Genomic DNA, 18831 nt, shown 5'->3' on the forward strand with positions numbered 1-18831 from the left:
CGAAAAGTAAATGCCTAGAAATAAGAGTACTTTTGGAACCTAGTTCTACTGCAGAAGATGCTGCTGGTTAATACCACCTGCCTCAAACTTTATATTCTAATATATTTTTTTTTGAAAAAAAAAAGAGGGCTTTATTCGCTCTAAGAAAACAATGCACAAGAAAGAAAATGAAACTATAGTACACTACATAGTTCTTCTACATGTTTACAGGATCATGATGTCGTAAACACTGTATGTGAGGAAGAGAGGGAAGTTGAATCTTCCCTAGTAGGAATTTTTTTTTTAACATCTTTATTGGAGTATAATTGCTTTACAATGGTGTGTTAGTTTCTGCTGTATCACAAAGTGAATCAGCTATACGTATACATATATCCCCATATTATTCTAATATTTTTAATCAAATAAATAAACATCTAATCAAAAGCATTTTTTCAGTTCTCCATATTTGCTTTTTCTAATCTAGGTATCCAGCATGTATTTAAGTCTGTCTTATTCATTAAGATCTTCCTTAAGATTTTGATTGTTTTTACGATATTGTCTCATGCATTTTGACACTGTGGTAACGCACTATATGCTTTTACAATGAAGTCTGTTTATTGCAGTCTCTGCCCATTCACAGGTCTTACGTACAAGATGATTTACCCTGTTTCTGAGCAGATGCTGCCATCAAGGAGAAAGAACTGTGCTTCAATAGTTAGGGTTACGCTGTAGACTTCAAAGTACCTTAATTGCATTTGAAAATCTGACTCTCAGAGCTCAGGAAAAACACACATTAGTCCCAATGTAAATTTAAAATTTTACCGAATGAAAGATGTTGAAATTCTTTTTTTAAAATTAATTAATTAATTTTTATTTTTGGCTGCCTTGGGTCTTTGTTGCTGCACGCGGGCTTTCTATAGTTGTGGCAGGCGGGGGCTACTCTTCGTAGCGGTACAGGGGCTTCTCATTGTGGTGGCTTCTCTTGTTGTGGACCACGGGCTCTAGGCACGTGGGCTCAGTAGTTGTGGCATGTGGGCTCTAAAGCGCAGGCTCAGTAGTTGTGGTGCACTGGCTTAGTTGCTCTGTGGCATGTGGGATCTTCCCAGACCAGGGCTCGAACCCGTGTCCCCTGTATTGACAGGCAGATTCTTAACCACTGCGCCACCAGGGAAGCCCTGAAATTCTTATTTACCAAGAACATTCTAGATATCCATCTGTATGGTATGAGTAATGTGAGGGTCCCTGATGACTAGTGTTGTGTTTTAGGGTCTGTTCTATGATTCTCTCTTATCTAAGGTCAAGAAATTCCTTTATTAAACATTTTTTGAAGGTTTAATTTTTTTCCACTTTTATCGAGATATAACTGACTTATAATGTCTAAGTTTGTGGTATACAGGGTAATGATTCGATATACATATATATTGTGAAGTGATGACCACAATAAGATTAGTGTACACATCCACCACCTCACATAGTTACCATCTTTTTGGTACCATCTGTATGTGTGTGGTGAGACCTTTTAAGATAAACTCTCTTAGCAACTTTCAAGTATACAATACAATGTTGATGACTGTAGTCACCAAGCTATACATTAAATCCCCAGACTTATTCATCTCATAACTGGAAATTTGTACCCTTTGACCACCTTCACTCATTTCCCACAGTGCCTCACCCTACTGCCCCTGGAAACCACCAATCTATTCACTGTTTCTATGAGTTCTAAAAAAATTTTTCTGTACATAAATGAGATCATACAGTGTTTGTCTTTCTCTGTCTGACTTATTTTACTAGGCCTAATGCCCTCAAGGTTCATCTATCTATCTTGTTGAAAATTGAAGGATTTCCTTCTTTTTTTATGTCTGAATAATGTTCCAAAATATAATATATATATAATATATATATCCAAAGGAAGTGAAATCACACTCTGAGATATCTCCACTTCCATGTTCATTGCAGTATAATTCACCTTTGGATATATACCTCAAGTGAGATTTTGGGATCATATGGTAGTTGTATTTTTAATTTCTTGAGGAACCTCCATGCTTTTTTCCGTAGTAGCTGCACCAATTTACATTCCTGCCAACACCATACAAATGTTCCTATTTCACAAGACCGTCACCAGCACTTGGTATCTATTGTCTTTTTGATAATAGCCATTCTAACAAGTGTGAGGTGATATCTCACTGTGGTTTTGATTTGCATTTCCTGATGATAAGTGATGTTGAGCACCTTTTCATGTACCTAGTAGCCATTTGTATATTTTTTTTTTTGAAAAATGACTCCTTACATCCTTTGCCTGTTTTCTAATTGGATTATTATTATTGTTATTTGCTATTGAGTTCTATGAGTTCCTTGTATGTTTTGGATATTATTCTCTTATCTGTTATATTGCAAATATTCTCTCCCATTCTATAGAATGTCTTTTCATTTTGTTGATTGTTTCTTTCACCGGGCAGAAGCTTTTATGTTTGATATGGTCTCACTTGTTGATTATTGCTTTTGTTGATTGTGCTTCTGATATTATATCCAAAACTTCACTGCCAAGGTCCCTGTCGAGAAGCTTATTCCCTGTGTCTTCTGCTGGCCGGGATCTCCACTCTGGCATGCACTACTGCAAGCAAGAACGCAGTCTGCTAAGATCTGAGCCCTGGTGGCTGTAAGCCCCGCCTCCCTTCTCTCTATCTGACCCCCAGTGGTCAGGCTCTGTAAGGTGAGGCCTGAGTGGACCTCCCGGGAAGCTTCCTGAAACAGTGGGGAAACTGGATGTCTGCCTTGGGTTCTCTCTTTTCCACTGGAGAAACCATAGGTCCGGGGGAGGGGATGGGCTTTCTCAGTGTGGTCCTGTGCTGGCCTGGGGGATGGGCTATGCGGTCAAAAGGAAGCTGCTCCTCTTCCCCTTCTAAGTGTCCTTCTTGATCTCTGCTGTCCAGTGGGTGCTTCAGCCTCACCCTTGGGTTCTGGGATGTTCCTCATGGTGTCTTGTCCATGGGTAGTTTCTAGTTGGCCTTCTTGTGAAGGGGACTAGAGTTGAGAATGACCTACATCGCTATCTTGATGAGGTCACCCCAGGTACTTTTTATTAAAAAATTAGGACTGTAGATCTAAGCACTAGAAGAAAATTAAGTTCTATCGTATAAGGTCATTCAAAAGCATGCCGGGAATATTGTCCGATTTCTTAGAACCCTTGCAGCTGATAAATGAAGGTATTTTTTCTCATCACCTCTCCCCCCAGGGTACGGGTAGTCTGAAGTCTTTTCCAGTTCTATACAGGCAGAGGCAATCAGAATTTGAAAAGAGTTGGCCCTAAAGAATATGTATGTATGCGGTATCGTTATGGAAAAGGGAGTTTGGGGTTGAGAGTGTGGCTTTATCCAGTACTGTTGAAATGCACTAGCTTGAGTTATGATGTATGATGAATAAAACAAACTGTAGTGGGGAATCAAAAATATAGTGGTAAATGGTATTGCATTTTGTTTTGCTTCAGGTTTTGTTATTTTAGCTCAAGCTGCTTATATTTCTTTCTGAAACTACTATTACTCAACCACTACACAAAGGGAAAGTTGCTTCTCTGCCCATGAATCTGTCATTGTGCTAATTACTTGGATGCTATATATTGAATTTATAGTGCAAGTTTTCAGTATGAATTCTGCGATACTCAAACAAATAAAATGAATAATTCATACCTCAAAAACAACAAAACAATATTCTTCGGTAATTATGGTTTCTGAATATTCAAGTCTTTGATAGAGATTTGACCCACGAAGAGTTGGTCAAATCTACGCATACATAAGCATATCTTTAAATTAAATTTTGATATGTTTTATAATACCAGAGTTGTCGCTCCATAAATGGATTATAACAAATTCAATGTACGTGTTGTCAAAACTAGTGGATTCTAGAATTTTAGTTAAATTACTCTTGGAAGATCCAAGAATCGCCAAATATAGCACAAAGAATTTGCAAGTGCTGATTAGAAAAATTCTAAAAACTTTAAATCCATATTAATTTTGAGTAAAATATGATTTTTTTCCTATCATCATCTGACACTTGTAAATTCCACAGTTTTTCTTATTTCTTTTTCTTGTCCAAGACATCAGTTTTTATTCCTTTTGAAAATCCTTTATTCATTGTGTAAATAATTATTGAAAAACTTTCTTTTGCTGTATGTGTGTGCACCCTCCCTCCCCCCCTCACATAACACAGATCAATTTATTTCTCAGCCACTGGAGGATAATTTACATAACTATGGCTCTGATCCCTAAATATTTCAGGGTATATTTCCTAAGAAAAGGATATTATCTTGTTTAAAAATCGTACAGTTATCAACCTCAGTCAATTTTACATTGCTATCCTTTATCAAACCCCTGGTTCTCAGCTCTACCTGCTCAGCTCTGGGAGCTCACCAGCTCCACCAGGTGCTCCTGGAAACCCACTCAGGGCTGTGAACCAGGACGACAATACAACTTACCTTGCTTGTTTCTCATGTATCAGGAACCACTGCCCTTTGCTGCTTGAGGAGTGTGTCTTGAAAACCTTTTCTTTCTCACATATTTTTCCTGCCGTATAAAAGTTATTTCAGGGGAATGTAAATTCATCCCCTGTTGCTCCGTCTTGCTTGGGAGCAGAAATATTTTCCCCTTAATTTTGAAAACTTCTCTGTAAATTAGGGAAATTAGTCTCTTATCTGTAATGTACATTGCTAATATTTTCTCTCAGTTTATCATGTCTTTTGATTATGACGTGCTTTACTATGCAATTTTTTCACCGTTAGGTAGTAAAACTTATCAATTTTTCTTTACTGAATCTGGAATTTTAGTCATCATTAGAGAGCCTTTCCTAAAAGTTCCTACTAGTGCCCTAGTATATTTCCAGTTTTTATAAATGTTTGATGCGCATTTGAAAAGAAATATTGTGCTTTCTTATCAGCATAAGGTGATTGATGTATATCTAAATGGTCGATCTTACTGATCGTATTGTTTAAATCTTTTATATCCTACATTAATTTTTGTCTACTTGTTTTGTCTCATGTTCAGAGTGATACGTTAAAATCTCCTATTGTTACTGTGTTTCTGTTTCTTTTTACATCACCTGTAATTTTTGTTTTGTGTATGTGGTTGCTGTGTAATTTAGTGCATACTTATTCATCACTACCAGATCTTTATGTGGAAGGTGCCTTTAAATATTACAGAATGTCCTTCTTTGACTCATTTGCCTTGAATTCTACTTTGTTTTGTATCAGGATTGCAGCCGCTGGCTTCTTATTGCTTCTTTGCCCAGGATGTATTTATTCAAGTCTTTACTTTTAGCGTTCTTGAATCACTGCATTATAAGTGTGCTTTGTATGTAGTAGAGAGCTGTATTTTGTTTTATGGGCCAATTTGAAAATCTTTTTCTTTTTATGGGCACATTAGTCCTAGTCACGATTATTGATTGACCACTCTACTGGTCCCAATTTTGTCTTATTATTTTATGCAGTAATTAATTTGCTTACTACTTTATTTATTTACTTATTTATTCATTTATATTCTCTCTAGCTGTGGTGGGCTGGCTCTAGAGCGTGCGGGCTCAGTAGTTGTGGCGTGCAGGCTTAGTTGCCCCGCAACATGCGGTATCTTAGTTCCCTGACCAGGGATCGAACCCGTGTCCCCTGCATTGGAAGGTGGATTCTTAACCACTGGATCACCAGGGAAGTCCCCCTATTATTTTATATTTACTGTGTCTATTTCTCTATTTGGTGTGGTTGCTTTAAATTTTTTCTTTTGATATTTAAGAAGGTATAAATGTTTATTTTAGTGGTTACCTTTGGATTAGTGCTTTTTATAGTGCCCTTAATCCATGTAAATCCTTATTTTAGTGGTTACCTCTGGATTAGTGCTTTTTATAGTGCCCTTAATACCGCCCTTGCAACCCGGCTCTTTAACTTGACTCTCTACCATCTGTCAGCCTCAGTGGTACCCGTTCACTCCCAATGACCACAGTCACTGATCTTATCCTACTTTCTCCCTTTTCTCTTCTGTCCCACCTTGTTTGCAGTTGCACTTCCCTCCTTCACTGGAACAAAATTTCATATTATACTTGAATTCATGACCCTGCCCTTTTATTGTTCTTAGCTCTTCAATTAAAAATATGAAATGTTCATTGTAAGTCCTTTTGCAAAGTCCCAAGGAGCCATCCTTCGGCTGGATAAAAAGCCATCTTCTGGTAGATTTGTCTGGAAGTACGTATTCCCTGAATTCTGGTAGAGGAAAAACTGCTTTTCTATAACTTTACTACCTTCAGGGAAGTTTGGCTGGATAAATATCCTTGGTTTTCATTCCTCAAGTTTCTTGAAAATTATACTCCCCTGTTGCCTTTCTTTGTATATTATTTTGAGAAATCTCAGTCTGATTCCTCTGCCTTTATAAATTTTCTTTCTTTTTTTCTCTTTCTTCTTCTGTCCTCCCTCCCTTTCCCCATCTTTCTTAACTGTATCTTTCTTTTTTTTGTCTGGAGACACAAAATATTTTTGTCTTTATTTTTAAAGTTTAATACCTTTACTAGAATATATGTTGGGTTACTTCTCTTTTATTTCTGGGATTTTTTTGATTTATAGTTTTAAATATTAGTTCTGTTCAATTGTTTTGGTTTTTCTCCTCAAGGACAACTATTATATATACATTCAGCCTTGTTCGATTGTCTTCCATTACTATCCACTTTCTTTCTGGTAGTTTAATTTCCTTTTAAAGTCTATTTTATCTGATATGAGTATAGCTACTCCAGCTTTCTTTTGATTTCCATTTGCATGGAATATCTTTTTCCATCCCCTCACTTTCAGTCTGTATGTGTCCCTAGGTCTGAAGTGGGTCTCTTGTAGACAGCATATATATGGGTCTTGTTTTTGTATCCATTCAGCCAGTCTATGTCTTTTGGTTGGGGCATTTAATCCATTCACGTTTAAGGTAATTATCGATATGTATGTTCCTATGACCATTTTCTTAATTGTCTTGGGTTTGTTTTTGTAGGTCCTTTTCTTCTCTTGTGTTTCCCACTTAGAGAAGTTCCTTTAGCATTTGTTGTAGAGCTGGTTTGGTGGTGCTGAATTCTCTTAGCTTTTGCTTGTCTGTAAAGCTTTTGATTTCTCCATCAAATCTAAATGAGATCCTTGCTGGGTAGAGTAATCTTGGTTGTAGGTTCTTCCCTTTCATCACTTTAAGTATTTCATGCCACTCCCTTCTGGCTTGCAGAGTTTCTGCTGAGAAATCAGCTGTTAACCTTATGGGAGTTCCCTTGTATGTTATTTGTCGTTTTTCCCTTGCTGCTTTCAGTAATTTTTCTTTGTCTTTAATTTTTGCCACTTTGATTACTATGTGTCTCGGCGTGTTTCTCCTTGGGTTTATTCTGTATGGGACTCTCTGCGCTTCCTGGACTTGGGTGGCTATTTCCTTTCCCATGTTAGGGAAGTTTTCGACTATAATCTCTTCAAATATTTTCTCTGGTCCTTTCTCTCTCTCTTCTCCTTCTGGGACCCCTATAATGCGAATGTTGTTGCGTTTAATGTTGTCCCAGAGGTCTCTTAGGCTGTCTTCATTTCTTTTCATTCTTTTTTCTTTAGTCTGTTCTGCAGCAGTGAATTCCACCATTCTGTCTTCCAGGTCACTTATCCGTTCTTCTGCCTCAGTTATTCTGCTATTGATTCCTTCTAGTGTAGTTTTCATTTCAGTTATTGTATTGGTCATCTCTGTTTGTTTGTTCTTTAATTCTTCTAGGTCTTTGTTAATCATTTCTTGCATCTTCTCAATCTTTGCCTCCATTCTTATTCCGAGGTCCTGGATCATCTTCACTATCATTATTCTGAATTCTTTTTCTGGAAGGTTGCCTATCTCCACTTCATTTAGTTGTTTTTCTGGGGTTTTTTCTTGTTCCTTCATCTGGTACATAGCCCTCTGCCTTTTCATCTTCTCTTTCTTTCTGTAACTGTGGTTTTTGGTCCACAGGCTGCAGGATTGTAGTTTTTCTTGCTTCTGTTGTCTGCCCTCTGGTGGTTGAGGCTATCTAAGAGGCTTGATGGGAGGCTCTGGTGGTGGGTAGAGCTGACTGTTGCTGTGGCGGTCAGAGCTCAGTAAAACCTTAATCCCTAATTTCCTTTTTAGCTCATATTTTTTGTCTTTTTTAAAAAATTTCTTAATGCCTCTATTAAGTTTTTATTTGAGTATGTCTTTATTGGGTACCTTGCAATTTAATCTTTATTTTGTATGCTTTTGCTTTATCTTTTATTCATTTCCTGAATCTAATCAACTCCCATTTCATTTCTTCCTGCTTTTCTATATATTTCTGTTCTTTGCTTTTGTATTTCTGATTAAAGACATTTTACCACATCCCTAGATTCTTGACTGAGGATATTTAATATAGTCCGAAGTTGTTTAGTACAGTTTTCTTCAATCTTGTGTTGAGTTTTTTGGTCAAGTCTTTTCATCAGCAGAAGAGGTTTTTTTAAATGTATGTATTTATTTATTTCCCAGACGTTGCGGTCATTTTACACCAAGGTGATCTGCTGTTCTTTATTCTACTCGTTTCGTGGACAGGATTCCTAGTCCGCCGGTGCCCCTCTGTGCCATCTGCTATGTGGATGGAGGTGGTGGTGGTGGGTAAGGAAGGGAAGAGTTGGCGTGTCTTTCATTTCTGAAACAGTCTCAATTTCTCCCTTTCATTTCCTCCTTTCTCACTGGGTCTTCTCCAAGGTGTATCCCCTCCATGTGCATCTAATTCTTTCTAAAAGCAATAGTTCCTCTAAGCTGCCTCTCTGGTCCCTTTCTCCATATAAGGCTATAAACTGTGAAGTCCTGGTCTGGGTTCCTTATTTGGGCATTTATTCTTGCAATTTCTCTTCTGAAGGTGGTCTTCTGCTGTTTTATACGAAGTCTTTTAAGCTTCTCTTCTCCACGCTTCACACCTAGAGGACTGCTATGGTAAGAACACCCGGTTTCCTTTCCTTTGTTTTTTTCTCTCTAATTACAGGTAATTTGATGATTGCATTTTCTCAGTTTTGTAGAAATGCTGAATTTGTTCTCCTTGTAGATGTCATGTGTTTTGGGGGAAGTAAGTGAGAGGGAGATGAAAAATAAGGCTTGCCATTATCCTGAAATGCCAGATCTGAAATTCCCCACATGTCTGTCATCTTTTATCTGATTCCTTTCCATGTTTCTTCTACCTTCCCTGCTATTATCTTAGGCTTCTCCTGAATCTCAGTAATTGGATTTGTAGCAAGTCTATTTATATCCTTGCTTATTCTAATACAACAATTAAATCTCTACTGGCCTTTTAATTTCAGCTTGCTTTCTTCACTCTAAGATTTTTTTTTTCTTTTCATCTTATTCTTTTGTTTGATCATCTAGATTTGGAATTCTTTGAGTTTCATTGAGTTTGTATTCTTAAGTTCTTCTATAGCTTAAAACGTTTGTAGGTTTTATCCCCTCCCCTGGGTAATGTTTTCTTCCAGAATGAGTTCTTCTTAGTTCCTCACTTTTCTTTTGTTATTTTTCTCCCTTCCTTCCTTCCTCCATTATCTTTCTTTCACTTGTTTACCTACTTGCCAGGCTTTGTATTATCATCTTGTTCATTTTATAATTGGCCGCTCTCTCTACACCTTTACCTTTCAATGATATAGTTTAGGCAAATACCTCCTGGGGTGGTTTGTCTTTCTTTCTGAGTTTGCTAGATGTTGTCCATTGATACTTAGAACCATCTCAAATCTTCTAAACTCTTAACTTGTGTCCCAATGGCTAGAAACCTGAAAACGATATTTTCCACATTCCTTTGACATTTCTGGCGTGCGTTTCACCAGTAAGAGTCACCTGAATGCTATTTGGAAGCTGGAAAAGAAAGGGAGACCATTACTGTCCTTTGGCAGCTGCTGGTGGACCCACAGGTGGATGGGGCATGAGGTTTGTAGTGACCTTCCAATGGGTTCCTGTGAATCAGCTTCTCTGACGTGGCAAGCAGCAAAAATAGTGGTTTCCATTTTCCTGACTGAACACTGACTGATACACTGAGCCTCATTTTGAGGGCTGATGTAGTTTTCTCCCCACTTTCACGAAGCCTATGATGTGAGAATGTGTATGGCGATGTCGGGTAATATTAAATGTATTATCTTTGCTGTGACTGGGCTCTCTCTTCAGAGAAGCCACCAACTCGAAGCCACCAACTCTTCTAAGCTTGAGGTCAGTCCCTTGAGATTAGTCCCTTTAGTGTGCACAGCTTCTGTGAACATCAGTTATGCCAATTTTTATTTCAGAGATAACTGTGTGGTAACTCCCAGGATTACTGTGTATAATGACAATGTAAAAATGTCCAAGATGACAGATTCGTAATTTGCTATGAATAAAAAGAGGGTCCTGTGTGGGCCTTCTCTGTGTCATCATTTATTTATTTATTTATTTGTTAAAATATTTATTTATTTATTTAGGCTGCACCGGGTCTTAGTTGAGGCACATGGGGTTGTGGACTTCTTAGTTGTGTCATGCGTGTGGGACCCAGTTTCCTGACCGGGGATTGAACCTGGGCCCCCTGCATTGGGAGCGCAGTCTTACCCACTGGACCACTGGGGAAGTCCCTGCGTTATCATTCAATTCTGAACATTTGACTGAGAATTGGATCAAATTTGGAAAATCCTCAGCCCTTCTGGCTGCCTCTCCCCTTGATTCCTGGGAAAATAAGGCAGGTTCAAAGTCAGTAGGAACACCAAGCTTACCTGGGATTTCTAAGTCAATTTCTGGGCTAACTTAAATCACAAAATGGAATGAATGTGGCTCATTTGGTCCCCAGATGTTGCCATGATGAAAGGAAAGCTGGTCAGCGGCATTGCAGTGAGTCGGGGTTCACTCTAGCTGGCAGCCGAGCTCAAGAAGAAGCAATAGGGATTGATCTCATACAGCATGCTCTTCGCCTTAGAGAGGTGTCCAACGCGGTCCACACGGCATTGCAGCCTCACACGGCTGGTGTTACCCCGGATCTTTCGTGCCCTCACTGGTGTGGGACGTGGGGACCAGCCGTCGATGACAGTGTGGGAGCCGCCTTATGTTTCCCACCGTTTTACATTGTTCTAGAACAGAGCTGTGACAACTCACAGCTCCCCAAATTCACGTGCCTCCCTGCAGAAAAAAAAATGTACACAGCAAACAAGACGGACACGACATTCCATACTTTTCTTAACTCCGTTTTCAAGTATTACCACGAGAAGATCAGCTCTGGCCTGATGTTAGCCTTTCCCCAGAGTTAGATTGGTTATTCCAAGAAGACGAGCCCAGGTTTCAACGTTAAGGTTGTCAGGACCCAACAAAGTTAGGCTGGAATACAGGATGCACGCTGCCCTCTGTGTCTTCTAGATATGGTCCTGTGGCTGTGGAGAGTCTAGGATGCTCCCGGGAAGAGCCGAGGCAGCACCATTTTGGGACAAGTTTTCCTTGATTCCATAGTTCTAGGCACGGGCTGCTACCCACCATCAGGTGAGTCTAGGTTTGCTCACACGCCAGTGACAGTAGTTTGGACTGGCTTTGTTTCCAAATTAGATGAAGTCCATTTACAATAGACAGAGTTAGGATTTTGCTTTGTTTCGTCTCTGGCCCCTCCTCAAAAAGAGCGAGATGACAAAATACTCTGCTTGACTTTTCCATACCACGTGCATCCGGTGGGTTAATCAGAAGAAGCGCTCTTGAGCCCTCTCTCTGCGGGTCTTTGTTCCACGCCTGACCAGGCTCCTTACCCAGCCTTCGTCAGTGCTGATGAGCCCAGGGTGGAGAGGCACTTCTCTCTGTTCCTGACGGAATCTCAGCTCGGGCGTCTCACTTTTAATCACCGCTAATAGCTATTTTGGCACATATTCAGAGCAGGCTCAGCGAGGGGCAGAGGAAATACTCTGCATTAACTGGATGATGTTAAGTTTCCAGCCACGCGCTGTTGCTTCAGGACAGAAAGGACGTTGCCCGGAAAGACAGCTTGGCTCACTCAGAGCCTGCGAGCGGGTGACTCCTGAGATGCGAAGCGGGAGAGTTCCCTGCTTCTCTGCACTGGACTCTGCTCGGGGGCTTTTCCTCCAGGCAGCGGAGGTGTGATGGTTACAGAGGCCGGAAAAAGGCAAAACCCATAGCAGTGTGATTTGGTGACTCCTTTCAGATGCTTCCGTGCTGGGTCCCCAGAGGTTTCCCCGCAGTCCATTCAGGAGTTCATCTTGTTGGTGAATATTGAAAAGACAGAATATATGCAGGTCGGGTTTGCAGCTTCCTACGTACCCCGATTGATTTGAGGGGCTTTCCTCCTCCCAGCGCCCAACACTGACTGAAATGGACACATCTGGGCTCGATAGGGACCTGGGGTCAGGCTGGTTCTGATTGGTTTGAAGGCATAGAGCACAAAAGGCATTCTTAAGTAACCCCAAAGACAGGTGCTCTGCCTAGAATCACTGTAAATTAATGGCCGAAAAGGTAGACCTTGGGGGTTTGGCTTTAAATCTTGGACCCGCTAGTTGTGTATATTTTGGCAAACGGATCAGCATTCCTGAGACTCAGTTTCATCAGTTAATACAATGGGGGAGATACTATCAATCTGATAGGGTTACTTTGAGGACTTAATGTGATCGTGCGTGTGTGTGTGTGTGTGTGTGCCCGCGAAGCACGGTGCCTGGCTTTAATTATTCAATAAATAACAGCTAATATTATTTATCAGGTTGGGACACTTTGTACAGTATTCCAGCTTCCTCCAGGGCTCCTTCAGTTTCACAGTAAATTTTTATCTTTCTTGCTGACAAAACACCTGATGAAAGCTGTCTTAGTCGGCTTGGGCTGGATAACAAAATACCATAGTCTGGATGGCTCAAAGAACAGAAATTTATCTTCTCCCTCTTCTGGAGGCTGAAGAGTCCAGGGTGGAGGTTCCAACAGGGTTCATCTCCTGGTGAGGGTGCTCTTCCTGCCTTGTTGCTGTGTTCTCTCACAGTGAAGAGAGATTTCTCTCTTCCTCTTTTTATCGGGCCACAGTGCTAGTGGATTAGGGCTTCGCCCTTATGACCTAATTTAACCTGAATTAACTCCTAAAGATCCTGCCTCCAAGGAAGGGTCATACTGGGGGTTAGGGTTTCAACATGTGCATTTTGAGGAGACACAATTCAGCCCATAGCAAAAGCCAAGCTCTCCTGAGAAAGGATATCCTTGACGAGGCAGCGGGTTGTCCCCAATTCACAGAGACCTTGGGTTCTGGCTTCTGGAGTGTCCCTTCCTAGTTATTATTTGAGTCATTGTCTTCTGATCAGGGAGAGAAAATCGAGTGTTAGGACCTTGCGCTCTTCATATAAAATCATGTTTATATGCATAACAGTAGAACTTGAATTAGTTTCTGTAATCAGATTCCCTCTCTGGGGCATGGGGAAATGGAATAGTAGAAGAAACCTGGGTGCTGGGGCCTCTCCAATGCTTCCTGAAGGCAGAGGGATAGAAAACCAGGGTGAGGGCTTCTGAAACCCTGTTCCCTAATGCGTGATGTTGCCCCTGGCCAGTCGAGTGGAACTTTGTGCACAGTCCCCACGGGAAACTGGCAGTTAGTCAGTGTTTGTGGGATGCATGAGTGAACATCCTTACAGATCTGCTTAGTGGAAATACAAATACCCGCTTCTACTGTTACTAAATCACAGGAAGTCTGGCCTGAAATGGTGCTCCTGGCTGACTTGTATGTGAAAAGAGAAGGTGGCCCACGTATATATAGTGTCTTATTGTGAAATCTTTGCTTGAGTTTATTATAATAGCTGTAAATAAGATGAAAAGTTTGAATTAGAACAAACATGACTGTAAATTGGCAATAATGATATAATAAAGTACCATTTTATCCTTCAAATATTTATTTCCAATAGTGTTGGAGATGTTACGGAAAAACCTGAATGAACTTTTTGGCCAACCCAATAAAATAAAATGTATCCTATACAAGATCCTTTAATCATGAGATAGTTTTGCCCTCAAACAATCCACTAAAAGTGATCTTACTTACGTGAGACCCAATGCCTGTCCATGGTTAATGAGCTCATGGACTTTGCTTCATAAAGAAAAGCCGTATTTAATGTGTCTGTATCGTTTTGAATGATGCCCTGATACTAGATGCGACCGGCAGCCAGTGTGACTAAATTGCTTGCAGGTTCCAGACCACTGAAGCGAAGCTCTTTTAACAAGACGATCTGTCATCCCATCAGTTTTTGTTTTGGCAGTTACAGACAGTGATAATGTCGAGTCTAGCATCGAAATGTTCTATTTTGATCCCAAAATAAACCCTCATAGTTGTTATCCGTGAGAAATGAGATGTATAAAAAGGCAACACTTCAATCAAAGTTTCCAAAGTGTGCAGCATAGCTGGGACCCGCTGAGATGGGTGGTGTATGTTGTCAAGACGTTTGCGTAAGAAGTAGCTTGGGACCTAGGTGATGGGTCAAAGCTGAAAATAGTTTTTTTTTTTTTTTGAGGAGGCAGGGGATGGAATGATAAATGCCTCACAATGTTTTCCTTTTAGAATATTAGGTTATATTTCATACTATGGAAACTATTCCAGCGGATTGCAACTCCTTGAGAAAAATTTATCATTCTGACTAAATGTGCAGAGCTTGTCATATTTAGCAAGAGGTAAATATTTTTAAATCTCTAAATGGAATTGTTGGCAGCCAAAGGCTCTTTTAATCTAACTTAGCCCATACACTGGCTTAGTTAAGGTCAATTTATCACAAAAGTGTTCTGCTCCAGGACCCAGACCAAGAGCTTTGGGGAAATTGAAGAAGAAAAGCAAAATAACGCTAAAACCCGTGAGACGCTGTGCTTCAGATCAGCTGCAGCATTCCCCGAATTCCAGGCTGGGGCAAAGAGCTTCCCAGCAAGGGGACGTGGCTTCGGGCAGGATGCACCAAGGAGCATTCGTCATAGCCGCCACCAAGGGTCCGTTTAAGTCCTGGAGGGACGGCTCTTACTCAGCTCTACAGGTGTGTGTGGAGGACTCACGGTGCACCCAGCAATTTCTCGTTCTCTGTCTGCACGCGGCAGCCAGAAGCAGTGCTTACACGATGCTAACCTGGGCAATTCACCAGGCATTTAGAAAACCACCGTCAGTTTTGTGGGCGATGGCACAGTCCTGGTTTTCTCTGGAAAAAAAAAATTGGGTCTTTCTTGCATTGGGTCACCAGAAGGTGGCTCGGTGGACAACAGAATCATTTTCATTAACTTGATTTTTAACTGATTCAACTTTTGTTGTAAGTCTTCACCAAAACTAAAAGCCATACATATTACCCATTATTACATTTGCTGTAAAAATGTTGCTGTGGACTTCCACACCAGAAACTTCTTTCAGAAGTTTGGTGTTCTTGGAAAATCTGTGTTCCTCACTTTCTGTGAAGAAGAAATGTATAACTGATTGCTTCCATTCAGGCTCAGGCTAACAGGAAGCACAGCAGGGAAGTGAGCAGTCGTTGAATTCCTCAAATTCTTCTCTTCTTTGAGCCTGACTTTCTAGCAATTTTTATATTTTAATACAGTTTAATAATATTTTTCCACAGTGGATATTTTTGGCAAACCCACTGTAGATTCTGATGACTAGTTTTGACCACACTGTATATGCATGTGGATGTTTTTATTGTGAATTATCTCTGAAACTTTTTGAAAATAAGTGGAACGCAAATATATAAATACACAAAATAAAACAAAATATTGGAAATGAGCAGTGTCAAGCAGGCCAAGACACCTGCAAGGGGCAGGATAAGAGCACAAGCAGAGGACCATGTGCCTAAATATTTAAAGTTATAAATCAAGCTGATGAATATATAGATGTATATGTATACACGTGCATATGTAGACACTCGTATAATCTTCTACCTTTACAAATCACAGCTTCAAAGCAAAAATATAAGTATATATAACTAAAAGTCTGCAAAATATCAAAGCAAACTGAGTTTAGCTGTTATGATTGTATTGGGTTGGCCAAAAAATTTTACATAACAGCTTATGGAAAAACCCAAACGAACTTTTTGGCCATCCCAATATAGGCCTGGGTGTTCTGTTCATGGGTCAGCAATGCTTCGATGGATAATAAAATAAAGCTATATATAATGCACACACTACTGTGTTTACAACACATTTATTTATTCAATAGAATGCAGTACTACTTTTTAAAAAAATAATAAATTTATTTATTTATTTATTTGTTTTTGGCTGCATTGGGTCTTCGTTGCTGCGCACGGGCTTTCTCTAGTTGCGGCGAGCAGGGGGTACTCTTCGTTGTGGTGCACGGACTTCTCATTGCGGTGGCTTCTCTTGTACAACACATTTATTTATTTATTTATTTTTAAATTTTTTTTCACATTTATTTTTAATCTTTATTTTAGCAAGATCACTATGTTATTCAGGATTTCATTTGACCTATTGAAAGTATTAGATTAAAAATTAAATGTAATGGGATTGAAAATATGTAAAACTTGAATATATGTTTATACAAATGTAAAAGTAAAAGTTAGAATTTTTGTATATTTTAAGTACTCAAAATGGTTATTAAAATTGAAAGGTAAAATATAAATTAGAATAACATCTACCAAAATTGTAAACAAAAATTATTTTAGAAAGATTATATATACTTAAAATTTTTAAATTAAATATTATTAGTTTATAAGATTTTTGTAAGAGTATATACATTTGTAAGAGTAAACTAACTGTAAGTTAGTTCAATGTCCATCTAGTTGCCCTTGCAAAGAATCAGTATTATTCTCCGCCTGATATGTCTAGAGCTACATATATACATATGTATGTAGTGAAATTTTTTTTTTTTTTTCATGGCCATGATTTATTACAGTGAAAGAAGGCAAAGCAAAATCAGCAAAGGAAACAGGCACGTGAGGGAAGGGGGAAACCAGGCACAAGCCTTCAGAGTCATCTCTCAAGGGAGTCCCACAGGATGCACTTCATGCCCCCAGCAGCAAGTTGTGACGACAGCGTGAACTGTTCCCAACCAAGAAAGCTCGTTAGAGACTAAGCTCCCGGGTTTTATTGGAGGCTCATCACATGGGCACCCTCAGTTTGGCGCACAGCCAAATTTCAGATGCCCAGAAGAAAATCAGGTGTTGGGCATAAACCATACAATTTGTAGAAATAGTTTGGGCTCAGCGAACCCCTCTTACCAGTTAACCATGGGAACTCTCCCCAAACTTAAGTTCCCAATTGCTAGCCAAGGGCCAGCCTTGTAAGCAGGCTTGTCAAAAGATGCTGTTCAGGCCTGTTATGTTACTTCTTTTCTGCACAGCCATGAAACAGTTAGGAGTCAAATACACAATAAAAGTAAAATTACACCAGCAACCTCCAGTCTGTTTTTGTGGTGACAGTGGAGAAGCCAGTCCATATCTCTTTTCAGGAAATAGCATTTTCTCTCCAGAGACCTGAGGATACAGTGTAGAACCCTCGTGTCACAGGTCAGACAGCCCTTTGACATCCACTTTCTGTGGACAAACACACTGCACTTCTTGTCCCTTTCTTCATTTTTCACATTTTTCTTCATCTTCCAAGAAAGTTTAGAAACAGTTTTCCCTATGACTATAGCAGTGCCCACTCAATGGCCCGATGTAAGGAAGGTCTTTCATGTACTGGCTGAAGGCCTTTAAAAAGAGATTGGATTTTGAGCTTCTCGGTCACTATTATAGTCTTCTCTTTGATAGTCACTTCCAAATCAGGTGACTTGTACAAAGAATGCAGGCTGAGGAGAAACCTAGCCAAGTACCTGCTCACTCAGAAGGGTGTAGTGAAATCTTTTTTTAAATTTTTTTAATTTAATAATGAGTCAGAGGTTTGCCATGGGCTTTCTTTTTTTTTTAATTAATTAATTAATTAATTAATTTATGGCTGTGTTGGGTCTTCGTTTCTGTGCGAGGACTTTGTCTGGTTGTGGCAAGCGGGGGCCACTCTTCATCGCGGTGCGCGGGCCTCTCACTATCACCTCTCTTGTTGCGGAGCACAGGCTCCAGACGCGCAGGCTCAGTAGCTGTGGCTCACGGGCCCAGCTGCTCCGCGGCATGTGGGATCTTCCCAGACCAGGGCTCGAACCCGCGTCCCCTGCATTGGCAGGCGGATTCCCAACCACTGCACCACCAGGGAAGCCCGGGTGTAGTGAAATCTTAAAGAACGATGTTTGCTATTCAATGTTGCAGAATGTTTCCAAGCCGTCATGCGGGGCTGTGCACACCGTGGTAATTTGTGAGTATTTCCAGGAGCGCGAAGAGAAGCAAGACAGGGGGTCCTCAGGCGACTGGAGGAGGGGGTTTGGTGGGTGTAACCTTCTCTCTTCCTGTGTCCGCCGTCCCCACCGTCCCTGGGCCGGATGTGGCGTCACCTCTGCAGATGGTGACACAGCCCTGGGACTAAGCGCACGGGCGCCTTTTGGACACAGAGCACACGAGGTAGGAGGTCCAGGCCCCCCTTACCTGGGCAGAACCCTGTCCTCCGTGATGCCACCACTGACCCCCTGGCGGCCTGTGGGATGTCGTGCAAACAGAACTACCCCGTCCCCCATTCCTCCAGCACGCCTCATGGAAACGGTTTCACGGACAAGGATGTTCACCGTATCAGTTGTAGTAGCAAAATGTTGGAAACAGCCTAAATTGATTCTGGGGGCGGGGGGGAGTCTTGGTTATAGGTCAATATAAAAAAATGCAGATAAAAGGATGAGGTCATCCTACACTTTATTGACCTGGACAAGCTTCCAAGATATACGTCTGTGTTAAAAAAGCAAGTTACATGTTCTAGTTCTGTGAAAAAATGCCATTGGTATTTTGATAGGGATGGCATTGAATCTGAAGATTGCCTTGGGTAGTATGGACAT

Source organism: Balaenoptera acutorostrata, chromosome 12 (genome assembly GCF_949987535.1).
Source record: "Balaenoptera acutorostrata chromosome 12, mBalAcu1.1, whole genome shotgun sequence".
In the NCBI taxonomy this organism is placed as follows: Eukaryota; Metazoa; Chordata; class Mammalia; order Artiodactyla; family Balaenopteridae; genus Balaenoptera; species Balaenoptera acutorostrata.